We start from the raw sequence: 13,843 nt of genomic DNA on the forward strand, positions 1-13,843 counted from the left end.
TGAGAGGTGCTCCCAGAAGGCTGGGAAAGTGGGTCACGGCCCCACGAGGAGCCCCTGTGGGCCAGCTCGGGCCCAAGTTCGAGTGCACCGTGAGAGCAGTGGTGAGACCCAGAGGCCTGGGGTCCCCCAGAGCCGGGGCCGAGTGCTGTCCTCGCCACACACCTGCTCTGAGACCCTGGGTCCCTTCCTTCACGGCCCGAGGCTCATTCCCCTGCCGCGGGAAACGGGGATGATGATGAATAGTAGCACTGCCTCCCCCGGGAGGGCTGTTGTCACGCAGGACGCCTGACCCACAGGAAGCGCTTGGTCATGGTGGCTGTCGTGGGGTCACGTAACAAACATCAGGGTCACCGTGAAACCGCCCCTGGTCGGCGGGGTGCTGAGTGCCGGCGGGGTGGCCGCCTCGCGCAGCCTCTGGGAGCCCCCCATCCCGGACAAGCCCGTGGGCCCTTGTTCTCCCCATGCACAGCCTGGGAGCTGCTGGCCCGGGGCTGCCCCCCGCCGTCTGCTTCCACCTGGCCCAGCGGAGCCCCAGCACAGCACGCGGGCCGAGGCGGGAGGAGCGGCCCCGAGGGCCCTGGGCCGCACAGTTCGCTGCTCAGCCCTCAGAGATGCCCGGTTTGGACCAGAATGAGATCGCGGCCGGGGTCCCCCTCGGAGCTGCCGGGGTTTGGGCCAGAACACAATCACGGCCGGGGTCCCCCTTGGACATGCCCGGGTTTGGGCCAGAATGAGATCCCAGGTGGGTTCCCCCCTCGGAGCTGCCCAGGTTTGGGCCAGAACACGATCGCGGCCGGGGTCCCCCTCGGGGATGCCTGTTTTGGGCCAGAATGAGATCGTGGGTGGGGTCCCCCTCGGAGATGCCCGGTTTGGGCCAGAACAAGTTCGCCGCCTTGGTCCCCCTTGGAGATGCCCGGTTTGGGCCAGAACGAGATCATGGCTGGGGTCTCCCTCGGACATGCCCTGGTTTGGGCCAGAACGAGATCTCAGGCGGGTTCCCCCTTCGGAGATGCCCAGGTTTGGGCCAGAACACGATTGCGGCCGGGGTCCCCCTCGGGGATGCCCGGTTTGGGCCAGAACGAGGTCGCGGCCGGGGATGCAGCCGCTGTGCGCCCTCTCAGCTCGGCCCCAGCCTGACCAGTGAGCACATCCCAGCACCCGGCGGTCCAGCTGAGGAGGACGGGGAGCGCAGGGCCCCAGGGGGAGGAGGGAGGGCACGTCCACGCGCGGGCCGCGGTCTCCTTCCCACGCCCCGGCCTCGGGTGCAGGAGGGAGTGGGAACTGGGGGATGAGTGGGTGCGGGCAGCGCCCTCCAGCACCTAGTGAGCAGCGGGCACCCCTGGGCGCCAGGGGAGGAGCAGCGCAGGAGTCCGGGCGGGGCTCAGGAGCCTCCAGGCGCCCCAGAAACCACGAGTACAGGTGCGGCCGCTGGTCCAGGCACCAGGCTGGAGGCCCCGCCGCGGGTGGAGGAGGGCCCTGCCACCGGCCGGGGTGGAAACCACCTCACCTCCTTCGCAGCCGCGGGACCTGTGACACCTTAGCCTCTCGGCGAGGGGGTTCGCTCGTGTGCAGGGTCGGTAACCCCGCCGTGGGGCTCAGGGCTGCCTGGCCTGGGGGGCCGTGCACACACGTGAGCGCTTGCGACCTGCGACGTCCAGGCACTCTGCACCAGGAACTATCACACGTGCGCTTCTGCAAACCGAGAAGGTGGGGGGCCCCGCTGTGTTTGTGCACGTGCGCACTTGCTGTGATTTCGAGGCGCTCAGAACGCGGGAAGCTCAGCCCCTTGATGTCAGAGGTGACGGTAGCCGCCGGGTTTCAGCCTCACCACGCTGCGTGCGGTGTGGCAGGCGCTTCATATCCTAAATGACGTCATTTGGGCCCCCAATCACTTGGGGGGGAGTCGACATTCCTATTTTACAGGCAAAATAGCTGAGGCTCAGAAACTGTGTCAGGGGAGCGTTGGAGCTGGAATTCGCACCCAGACCCATCAGGCCCTCCCGCCACCCTGCCGCTAGTCACCGCCTCAGGGCCACCTGTCACCAGCGTATATCTGGTAATACCCAAGCTGTCAGCCCCACAGGGGAGAAACTTAGGGTTGCTCTTGACCTCAGAGGATGCACGTCTGAGGGATCAAGAGGATATCGACACTCACAATAGCAAGAATTAAAGGCCGGACGATGGGTGCGGCCGAGGGTGTGTGGGTCCTACCAGATACTCATTTGCTCTTGGCATTTCCCAGCCTCCCTTGCAGTTCCGGCTGGTGCCTGTGGGCGGGCGTGATACACGTCGGTTACTTCCAGGCTTGACCCTTCTAAGCGTGTCGGTGGGCACAGGGCCTGCCTCCGGGTTCTCCGCCCTGCGAGCAAAGCAAACAGCTGGAGAGAACTGGGCTTACGCTGGCCGCCAGACCGCGAAGGGCCCTGCTCAGCGATGGTGCAAAGCGCAGCTCGGTTCCTGCACCGTCTGGATTACAGGAGGCTTTGGGGAAGAGGCCCTTCCAGCACCTTCCCCAGCACGCGCCGGCTCCTCCACCCGGGACCCCGCAGACAGCGGCTTTGGGGTTTGGGCAGCTGGCGGCTGGGCTTTCTGGCCCGGACTCCTCTCATTAGAGCAGAACTCAGAAGTGAGAAGTTTTGGGGGAAAAGGCATCAGATTGAGCTGGGATCCAGTGGGTCCCAGGAAGTGGAGTTCTGGGCCCCGCACGCGCTGCAGCTCCTGGTCCGCTTGGACGCATTTGTCCATTCACCCGCCTGCTCGCTCTCTCTACAGTATTGAGAGGCCACGCGGCAGCGGGGAGGAAAGGGGGGGAAAGGGGGGGAAAGGAAGAGAGTGGGAAGAGGAGTGGACAGGTGGATAAAGGGAAAGGGGAGCCATGCACAGGGTCGGGGCCCTCGCAGTTCGTGAAGGGGGGCCGTGCATGGAGTCAGAGCCCTCACAGGTGAAGGGGGGGCCATGCATGGGGTCGGGGCCCTCGCAGGTGAAGGGGGGCCATGCATGGGGTCAGAGCCCTCGTAGTTTGTGAAGGGGAGCTGTGCATGGGATCGGGGCCCTCGCAGGTGAAGGGGGGCCGTGCACGGGGTCATGGCCCTTGCAGGTGAAGGGGGGCCCTGCACGGAGTCGGGGCCCCGCAGAAGAGAGCCCAGGGAGCTCCCTCGCCCCTTCCGCTGCATGAGGACAGAGCGAGAAGACAGTGGCCGTGAGCCAGGAAGCAGACCGTCCCCAACACGGAATCAGGGTGTCCTGCTGTCGGTGCCTGGCGCCAGGGGCTGCGGGGCTGCATCCTCGAGGTTGTGAGGCCCCAGGCTGCGGTGTGGCGATAGCAGCCCTGGGCACGCGTGTCCTCAAGGGGACAAGGTAACAGCGCAGGCGGCGGCCTGGACAGCAGAGTTCCGCCTGCCCTTAGAAACCCGGGAAGGGGGTGCCTGGGGGGCTCAGCGGTGGAGCATCTGCCTTCGGCTCAGGTCATGGTCCCAGGATCCCAGGATGGAGTCCCACGTCGGGCTCCCTGCATGAAACCTGCCTCTCCCTCTGCCTGTGTCTCTGACTCTCTCTCTCTCTCTCATGAATAAATAAATAAAATATTAAAAAAGAAATTAAAAAAAAGAAACCCATGAAGCAGCTCTGAGCGATTCCAACAGAAAGGGCTTCGGGATAGATCATGGAGAGAGCATAAAAGCAGAGTGTACAGAGAATGCCATCTTTTGATTAGATTTTGACCAAACTTTCTGTAATAAAGGCCACATAGTAAATGTTTTGTAGGCTTCGCAAACCATAGGATGCCTCTGTCGCATATTCTTTGCTTTTTGTTTGGTTTTCTTAAAATCTTTTAAAAATGTAAAAACTGTGATTCCCTCTCAGGTTGAGCAAAAACATGCTGTGAGCCGGCCCTGGCCTAGGTGGGGGGCTGAGCTGGTTTGCTGACCCCTGGACTGAGGGGCAGGGTGTTGGTACAGGCCAAGTCTGTCTCTAGGACACGAAAGAAACTGATACTGCCCAAGCCCCTGGGGAGGAGACCTGGGGACTGGGGTGTGCGACGGAGTTTTTGTTGCGCACACTTTTGTTGCTTTCGATAAATTTTATTTTTTTATTTTATTTTAATTTATTTATTTTATATTTTATTTTTTGACAGAAAGAGCATGGCGGGGGGCAGAGCCGTAATCAAGGGTCAGGTGCTTAACCTACTGAGCCACCCAGGCGCTCCTCCTTTGGTATTTTTGACCATGCAATGTATTCCCAATTTAAAGGTAAAATAAGGGCAGCCCCGGTGGCGCAGCAGTTTAGCGCCACCTGCAGCCCAGGGTGTGATCCTGGAGACCCAGGATCGAGTCCCACATCGAGTCCCACATCAAGTCCCACATCGGGCTCCCTGCATGGGGCCTGCTTCTCCCTGTGCCTGTGTCTCTGCCTCTCTCTCTCTCTGTGTCTCTATGAATAAATAAAAAAATCTTAAAAAAAAAAAAAAGGTAAAATAAACTGACCCTTGATGTTAAAATGCAACCTGTTGCCTTCACCAAGGTCGCAAGAGGCCAAGCACGGAGCAGTCGGTGCCGAGTGCCACTGTGTCCCAGGCTGAGACAATGGGGGGCGGGGGGGGCTACAGCTCAAAACATAGTACGAGAGTTGGAGGGATTGTGTCCGGGACGTCAGGACGTGGAGAAGACACCTGGAGAGAGGGGTTGGCAGGCTGAGGACAGGAAGGCGAGGGTGTCTCTCCCCCTGCCCCAAGCCCAGCGAGGGGTGCTTCAAGAAAGCCATGCCACCTTGACCCCGGGGTCCTGGCATCTGAGTCAGGGGCAGATGTGGCCTCACCTGGGGAGGCCTAGTAGCGGGGAGTGCGGCTGGGAGGGGAGGCTGCACAGGGGACGCGGAACCTCTGAGTCTGTTGGGGCCGCGGATCAGAGGATGTGCAAGGTCCCCCTCCGCGTCTCACGTGGCTGAGAGCGACCGGCCACGGCCACCCGAGGCTGATGTGCCCTCCGGGGGTGAACCAGGACGGCCAAGGCTGCCGGGCGTCCGGACAGGTAACCCACAAAAGCAGCTCAAATTAAAGCACCAGCTTCAACTGCCCCCCCCCCCCAGAGCTGGAGAAGGTCCCCCCAGAGCCAGCGGCACCTCCTGCCCCTGCCGCCCTCCCGCCGGAGCCAGGCCTGCCCTCAGCTGCCCGGGGCCACATGCATCCCACTTCCAGGAGGGTGCCCGGTGGTCGTGGTCGGGGTCCCCGTCCCACTGGCAGCTTCTGCCTTGGTTCCATCCCCTGCACCGCCCCCCCGGCTCCGCACACCCCAAGGTCCCTTGTGGGGGCCTGCCTTCTCTGCAGGGGTGGCCTGGAGCTCATAGCTGCGATGGCCACAGTCCCCGGGTGTCCTCTCCTCGGTTCCCTGCTGTCCTGCCAGGGAGGGCTACTCCACGCGGTAACTTCCTGCGAGCCCCATGGTTTCCAGAAACAGGACACCACTCGCCTTGGGCCCAGAAGGCAGGTAGCGGCGTGACCTCCAGCAGGTTGTCACTCTGGGCCCCCGACCGGGGCTGTGGCCGCCAGCTCTGGTGCCCACGGGGGGGGAGGGACACGTCCTTCACTCCCCCCCCCCACCGGATCTCAGTGGGTGGAACAGAGACACAGACCGGTTTCTGAGTTTGCTTCGGAGGAGCCCCTGCTGCTGCTGGAAGGGCCGGTGGGTGCGAAGGCACACAGGTCCCCTCAGCTCCTTCTGGAAACTGCGCTCCCCACCCCGCCGGCTGGGAGGCTGGCTTTAGAGCTGCGGGCAGTGGTCAGGGCCGGGGAAGGCGCACCCGGAGCCACCTTGTGCTCCTAGAGGGGTGACCCCCGCCTCAGGAGGCCTCCTGCACCCCGGGTGCTGCCGGCCGGGCCGGGCACCGCGGAGAGGCCTTGGCACCCAGCAGGTGCCGGACACACGGACGGAAGCTGGGCCACCTGCTGTGAGCGGTCGGCTTTCTGTGCCTGTCACTTTGCTGAGGACAAAGGCTGCGCCGGGTGCCGGGCTCGGCTCAGGCAGGAGCGGGAGCCACGATGGGCTCATCCCTGCTTTCGGGTCACTGTGCGGACTCCGGGTTCCGGGCCAGCCTGGCCTGGGTGGGCCCCAGGCTCCCCACCTCCGCGCGGCCCTGCCCACCTCCCGCCACCAGCCACCCGCCACTCAGCCGCCCAGCCAGCCAGCCACCAGCCACTCAAGAGCTGCCCCCTCTGACCTCGAGTTGCTACCTTGGCTTCTTGGTCCAGAGTTTAATCCCTGTTATGGTTAAAAAATAAATAAATAAAAATAAAAAAGCCACCAGGGTCCGGAGGCGGTTTGTCCTGCTGGGCCCACGGCCACTTCTTTATTACCCCCCACCCACCCCCACCCACCCCAGTGCCCTGGTTGGGCCTTGCCCGCCCTCCCCTCTCCCTGGGCTGCGGCAAGAGAGCTAGGGTCAGCCAGGGTCAGCCGGGGTCAGCCGGGGTCAGCCGGAGTGGCGGGGACAGGCCGTGCTTTCCCAGCAGGAGCGGAGCGCACTGCGGGTGGCCGCGGGGTGCCCTGGGGGTGTTGGGGAGCAAGAGCAGCCTCCCACCGGACACGGCCCACACAGCCATTCTCACCGGGAAGACTGTGGGGAGCGGGAGGGAGCTGGGCAGGACTGTGGGGCTGGGGGTCTGCGGAGGAGGCCCCTCTAGATGGAGCGGCCCCGAGGGGCTCTCTGAGGAAGAGACTTCCTAGCTGAGCCCTAAAGGATGAGGAGGAGCTGGTCTCCCGGAAACCAGGGGCGGGGGTTCCGCGGGGGTTGACGGCGGCACGTGCAAAGGCCCTGCGGCACCGAGCCTGCAGCCTCGGGACGCCGGGTTGGCGTGACGTGGAGGCGGCGAGAGATCCGCAGGGGGGACCTGGGCGAGGGGGCTGTGCCCTGAGCTGACTCGCTGTGGGGCCGGGAGGACCGGGGTGGGTGTGAATGACCCGGGGTCAGAGCCCAGGGCCCAGGGCCGGATGGGGGCGGGGCGGCGGGGCGGGCGCCCCATTTCTGGGCCCAGCTGTAATCTGCTGAGATGGAGAAGCCTTGTAAGGGGGTGGGGGTCATGGGGTACAGCAGGGGCACACAGGTGCTAGAGGCCGTGGGGCCGCTGGAGGGGGAGACGGCCCGGGCGGGCGGTGCTGGGGGGGGCGGTGGGGGGGACTGACGCGGCCGGGCAGGTGGGAGGGAGGTGGGCCTCGGCACCCCGCGTCCTGCCCCCGCGGCCACCCCCGCGTGGGCCACAGAAGGGCCGCTCCTCCTGGGGGCACAGGCAGCGGGGACACCACAATTCCCACCACGTCATCGCTCAAGCCTGCACCCCTGCAGCCGGGAGCAGGGTGCTGGGGGCCGCGGGGTCCAGGATGCAGGCCCTGAGCCTCTCCCCACACCTTCCTTCCTCGGGGGTCCCCCCTCCCCGCTCCCCGTGCTCTGAGCAGGCGGGTCCTCCCCTCCGCCCCCCGGGGCCTCAGGCTGCTCAGCGGGTTTAAGCTCCTTCATCTCCTTTCGGGAGACAAACCTGTGGGGCAGATCCAGCGGTAAGGACCGTGGAGGGCGCCCGGGCCTGCAGCTCGGGGTGTGATCCCGGGGTCCTGGGATCGAGTCCCGAGTCCTGGGTGGGCCCCCTGCCCGAGGGGTCCTGCTTCTCCCTCCGGCCTGCCCCCTACCCTTCTCTCTCGCTCTTGCTCTCTCTGTCTCAAATAAAGAAAATCTTTTAAAAAATAATAAAGAACACAGAATTACATTTTTCTGCATTTGGCTTTTATTCTGAGAGCGTCTGGAAAGCCATTTAAGTATGTGAGGCCAAGGGATGGCACTGGATTTCCACCAAGGGGACACCTGCGGGGGCCGGGCTGAGGACAGAGGCGGTTGTGCTGCAGCAGGGGGGCTCCAGGGGGCCTTTGGGGGAATCAGCGGAAACCAAGCGCCGGGGCAGCACCGCCCCTGCCCCACAGGCCCTGTCCCCCAGCCTCTCCCTCCAGCCCCTGCCCCCCAGGCCCTGCCCCCCAGGCCCTGCCCCCCAGCCCACTCCCGGAGGAGGAGGGATGCTGTCCTCACCTTCCTCTCCCAGCAGCAGCATCTGCGGTGGGTGACGTGGGTGACGTGTGCCTGGCATGGACGGGGCAGCTTCCACTTCTCAGACGCCTCCACGTATAACTGATCCCCTCCGAGCCGTGTTGTCAGGAAAAATTAAACTTCGTCTCTCTTTCTCAGAAACCAGGAAACTGAAGCTTGGCTTCAGCCAACCTGAATCTGGGGCCTTACTCCGCCACCTGCCCAGCTGTGCTGCTAGTTCGGGCATGCCAGGCCCTGGGGCCCAGCCCCCCTGCTCCCCCCCGCCCCCGCCCCCCCGCTCGTGCAGGTCACCTCTGACGAGACAGACTTTAGCCTGGTCGCCCACAGGCTCCGACGGGGAGCCCTGGCCTCCAGCAGCCTGCACCAGAGGCCCTGAAGGCATAGTGGGTGCTTCTGCACCCGGGTGCTGGGAGCCGCTGGGAGCCGCTGGAATGGGCCCCAGGGGCCCCACCCTGCCCCACGGTCCTCCTGGCTTGTGTGGCCCTGGCCGCAGAGGGACAGCTCTGCAGGGGGCAGGGGGCAACAGCCTGGCCGGGGCTGCCCTTGCCAGGGGCCTGGGAGAGGCCTACCCCAGCCCGCCTTCCCGCCTGTCCCGCTCTTTGATTGGGAGCGGAGGCCGGGCACCCAGGCTAGGGAGAGCGAGGCCGTCCCTGCTGGCCCAGGGCAGCCCCAGGTGGCCGCGGCCTTCCCGGCGGAGACGGGCCTTGGGTCACCAGAGTGGGCAAGGGACAAGTGACCTCTTCTGTCGGAGTCACCCTGGGGACAGAGCCCATCTCAGCTGGCGGCAGGAGGCTCTGGGCGCCAGCAGGGTGATGGGGACACGGGGGCGACCGTGGGGCGGGGACGTATGAGGACAGTCACTCCCCGGTAAGAGGAGCGATGGGGAAACAGCGGCAGAGAGGCTGACCGGCTCCGCTGACTCCCGGCCGGGAGGTGCTGCTCCTGAACCCAGAGAGCCGGGTAGGAGCCCGCCCGTCAGGGGACACGTTTGGGGGGGACAGAGCCGGGAGTTGGCCGCTAGCTGCCGGGGCCCAGGACAGCTGCGCCTTGCTGCCCCCATCCCCCCGCAGGTGCACAGACGCAGCCCCGGGCTCTGCTGGCCGCTTACAAGGGCCGGGCCCTGGGGACAGGGGCAGGAGCTGAGCGCCAGCGTCGGCCCCCTGCCAGCAGATCGCCCCCTACCGGCACCCAAACGAGGGTGCTGGGAGCCTGCCCTGAGCAGATGCAGCCCCACGCCCACACCCGAAGCCAGCCAAGGCTGGAAAGCAGGGCGGGACCTGCAGGGGGGCCCCCCCCCGCCGCTGCGGGATTAGGGCCGGCGGCACAGGCCCGGGGAAAGGAGTGACCCGAAGTAAGAGCGTCTCAAGGAGCAATCCTGGTCGGCGTTAAACCCGTCAGTCTGCCTTCTAGTCCATTCGGTCTGATCCAGCCGTCACTCACTAACACAGGTCGAGCCCCGCGTGCGTGTGTGGAAGGAGGGGGTGCGCAAAGGGACAGTTCTCAGCCGCCGCGGCGTCTAGGGCCATGGGGTCCCACCCTCAAGACGCACCCTGCACTGCCCCCACCAGCCTTTCTGTGCTCTTCTCTCCCTCCCTGGAACCCGCTCCCGGGAAGGCGACGGGTGATGCAAGCCACGTGAGCGACCGGGCAGGTGTTTGCAGCTGTGCCCCCGGCGGCCCCTCTCCCTCTCCTCTCTCCTTCCTGATTTTGGGGATGAGGGCCGCCCACTGCTTCCCGCCACCTCCTCCCCGACTTGGGTGACCGTCCAGTCGGAGGCTGTGGTCCCCCACCGGCCTGGAGGCTGAGGAAGGCCCCGTGGCGGTGGCCAATGAGACGGGTGGAGACGTGAGGTCGCTGCTGGGGTGCACCCTCCTCGTCCTCCTGCCCTGCCCCTGTGGGCTGGGAGGCGGGCGTGGGCGTGGGGGTGAGCAGGCTCTGCACACAGGCTGAGGACCCACCCCTGGTGATGGGGGGTGGGGGGGACCCATCCTCCTCCTCAAACCTCTACCAGCCCAGACTTCCCCGTGCAAGAGAGAAACTCAGTTCTCCCACCGTGGGAACAGCTCTTGCTGAAGCCACCTCGGGTCAGTGCAGGGACCCCCACCCCGGAGGCTCAGTAAACCAGAGGAATGGCTTGAGGACGAGCTCCCTCGGGCTGCCCAACGCCTGAAGCGGGTGGGGCGGTGACCCCAGTGGCCGGACGGCCCAGCGCAACCTCGGCGCACTTGGCAGCCCGCTGGATGGGCCGGCGTGCTGCCTCCTGGCGCGGCTGTGCCCCGTCGCCCGCTGCTCTGCGTTGATGCCCGGAGCCGAGAGGGCCGCGCTCTGCGCTCGGCGTGCACGACAGCGTGCTGCGAACCTCGGGGACGCCCCTGAGCAGGGCTCTCCGCCTCCAGCCCGTGGAAGCCCGGCGGGGTCTCGTCCACGAGCCCGGGGTCACCGGGAGCCCAGGCTCAGGCTTCCCCTGACGGCTCCTACACCGAGGACCGTCGTCTCGGCCTGGAGGTGAGGCTCCCCGGGCACAGGCCGGAAGAATACCGGTGGGAGAGCCCCCCTTTCCTAGGGGAGGGGCAGGACGGAAGGGAAGGTGCTGGAAGCTGGCCGGCAGGCCCCCGACGCAGGCCGCAGCGTGCTCGGGTGCTGAGGACCCGGCCGTGCGCGTTGCGGGCCCAGGCCGCCTGGTGCAGCTCCGGGCCAGCCTTCCAGATGCCCGTAAGCGGCGCCTTCCAGAGGAACGCATTTTGAAAACCTGGAAACAAGGGGTCCCGCCTGTGACAGCGGCTCGCCGGTCACGCCAGCCCGCGCTCGCTCCCCCGAAGCCGGGGTGCACCACCCCGAGGCCGCGGGCAGCGCCGGGCCAAGGCTCGGCCTCTGCTCCCCACGTCGTGTCCTTGGGCCTAGAAGGCACCGCGGGAGGCGCCGAGCGGGACAAGGAGCAGGGGGCCCAGAGGGCCGCGGGGAGCACTGAGCGGAGAGCCCGCCGCGGCGTCGGAGCAGGGATGGAGCCGCGCCCCGCTAGACGCAGGGAGACCCAGACACGAGCCCCAACCCTGCAGGGCGGGCTCCAAGCAGAGCGCACAGCTACCTGGGCGGCAGGTGCCCCGCCGGCCGGTGCCCACGGGCCGCACGGTGACACGGGTCCTCAGAACAGACGCTGGCCGGCGCCTGGGGGAGCGGCTGAGGCCAGGAGGGCGTCCTCGGGCTCCTGCGACGGTGGGCGGGAGCCGGGAGAGCTGCTCACAGGCCCGTTTGCCCGCGTCCCCGCGTGGCGGGTGGAGGGTCTCCGGCCTCCCTGGCTGCTGTGATGGCGCCGCCTGACTGTGCCCCGCTTGTCCCCTCTGGGCAGAAGCCTGCCTCGCCCATTCCTTCCCGTGAGAACCCCAGCCATGGCTCTAGGCCATGCTCTCCCTTACCCTCCCTGCCTCCTGACCCCCATCTCACCCCTTGTGGCCTGGCGGGAGGCGCTGCACCTCTGGATTCTAGGATCTGTGCGTCTGGACCTCCTCCTTCCTGACAACCGCTTCCGTGCGCATCTTACCATTCCCAATAAAAACAACCCCCAGGTACATTTCCACCCCAGGAAAGGCTAGGAGGAAGCCCGGGACTGGCCGCAGGCCCCCTGGGGTTTCTGATCCCCCTGCCCAGGCTCTGGGATCTGCTGGCTCTGAGGCCTCTCCCCCAGCAGACGGGCCTCCCTGTGTGGCAGGAAGACGGACCCAAGCACCCCGGCTTCATCACCAGAGCCCCGAGGCAGGAGATGGTGTTTGCTGCAGATTCCAGCAGGAAAAGTCCTTGGGAAAGACACGGACTGGCCCCGTCTGAGGCACGTACAATCACGAGGGCATCTCCGGGCCATGCACGCTGATTAGAATCGAGCCCTATGCTCTCGGCTGTGGCCCGGCGGGTGGAGAGTGCCAGGCCTCCAGGAGCACGGGCATCAATGACAGATCTATCACCGCCCTTTGTGCATGGAGTCTGGACGTCCACGCCTTGCCATGTCCCAAGGAAAGGACAGTTTGCAGATATCTGTTCATTACCCAAAGTACTACTGGAAAACCAGACAAGCCCTGAGGAGGAGAAATTTCTTTGAGATCAATAGATAGAATCGAAGATGTTTTTCCAAGATGGGATCAGGCCAGCTAGAAATACGGCATCTGCAGACAATCCCTCCTCCCTAACAGTAAGAAGCAAACACCTTAAGAGAAAGTGAAGGGTAGCAGACGTTCACTGAATTTTCTGGTTATTTGTTGAATGCCCCCGAGAGGCCATGCACCCAGATGGTTCTGTTCAGGTCGACGTGGCTAAAGGAATGATCCTAGAGGAGAACACAGGCAACACCCTTTTTGAGCTTGGCCACAGTAACTTCTTGCAAGATGCATCCATGAAGGCAAGGGAAACAAAAGCAAAAATGAACTATTGGGACTTCATCAAGATGAGAAGCTTCTGCACAGCCAAAGAAACAGTCAACAAAACTAAAAGACAACCTCCAGAACGGGAGAGGATATTTGCAAATGACGTATCAGATAAAGGGCTAGTATCCAAGATCTATAAGGAACTTATTAAACTCAACAGCAGAGAAACACACAATCCAATCATGAAATGGGCAAAGGACATGAAGAGAAATCTCACAGAGGAAGACATAGACATGGCCAACATGCACATGAGAAAATGCTCTGCATCTCTTGCCATCAGGGAAATACAAATCAAAACCCCAATGAGATCCCACCTCACACCAGCGAGAATGGGGAAAATTAACAAGGCAGGAAACCACAAATGTTGGAGAGGATGCGGAGAAAAGGGAACCCTCTTACACCGTTGGTGGGAATGTGAACTGGTGCAGCCACTCTGGAAAACTGTGTGGAGGTTCCTCAGAGTTAAAACTAGACCTGCCCTACGACCCAGCAATTGCACTGTTGGGGATTTACCCCAGAGATACAGATGCAGTGAAATGCCAGGACACCTGCACCCCGATGTTCATAGCAGCAATGTCCACAATAGCCAAACTGTGGAAGGAGCCTCGGTGTCCATCGAAAGATGATGGATAGAGAAGATGTGGTTTACGTATACAATGGAATATTCCTCAGCCATTAGAAATGACAAATACCCACCATTTGCTTCAACGTGGATGGAACTGGAGGGTATTATGCTGAGTGAAGTAAGTCAATCGGAGGACAATCATTATATGGTCTCATTCATTTGGGGAATATAATAGTGAAAGAGAATAAAGGGGAAAGGAGAGAAAATGAGTGGGAAATATCAGGGAGGGAGACAGACCATGAGAGACTCCTAACTCTGGGATATGAACTAGGGGGGGGTGGAAGGGGAGGTGGGTGGGGAGTTGGGGTGACTGGGTGATGGGCACTGAGGGGGGCACTTGATGGGATGAGCACTGGGTTTTATGCTATATGTTCGCAAATTGAACTCCAATTTAAAAAAAAAGAAAAAAAAGAGGCCAAGAGAAAAAAAAAGGAATGACAGTCAACTGCCCAGACACTGATGCTGCTTCAATTTCCTTTCTCATGGATGCCCCTGGGAGGCCCAGAGAGCAGAGATCTGGAGATCTGACGGTGGGTCACAGGGGCCAGAAGGAGAACAGAGGGGCTGAGTTCAAAGGCTGCAGTCAGCCTGACAGTAGGACGAGGGCTCTCAATCCGCAAACACTGGGCTGGCTTCCAGGGTCCATGAACTCTTGCCACTGAATATAAGAAATGGAATGTTCATTTCCTATGGGAAGGATCCACGGCTTTCATAGATTATCAGTGGA

Source organism: Canis aureus, chromosome 21 (assembly GCF_053574225.1).
Source record: "Canis aureus isolate CA01 chromosome 21, VMU_Caureus_v.1.0, whole genome shotgun sequence".
NCBI classification, from domain to species: Eukaryota; Metazoa; Chordata; class Mammalia; order Carnivora; family Canidae; genus Canis; species Canis aureus.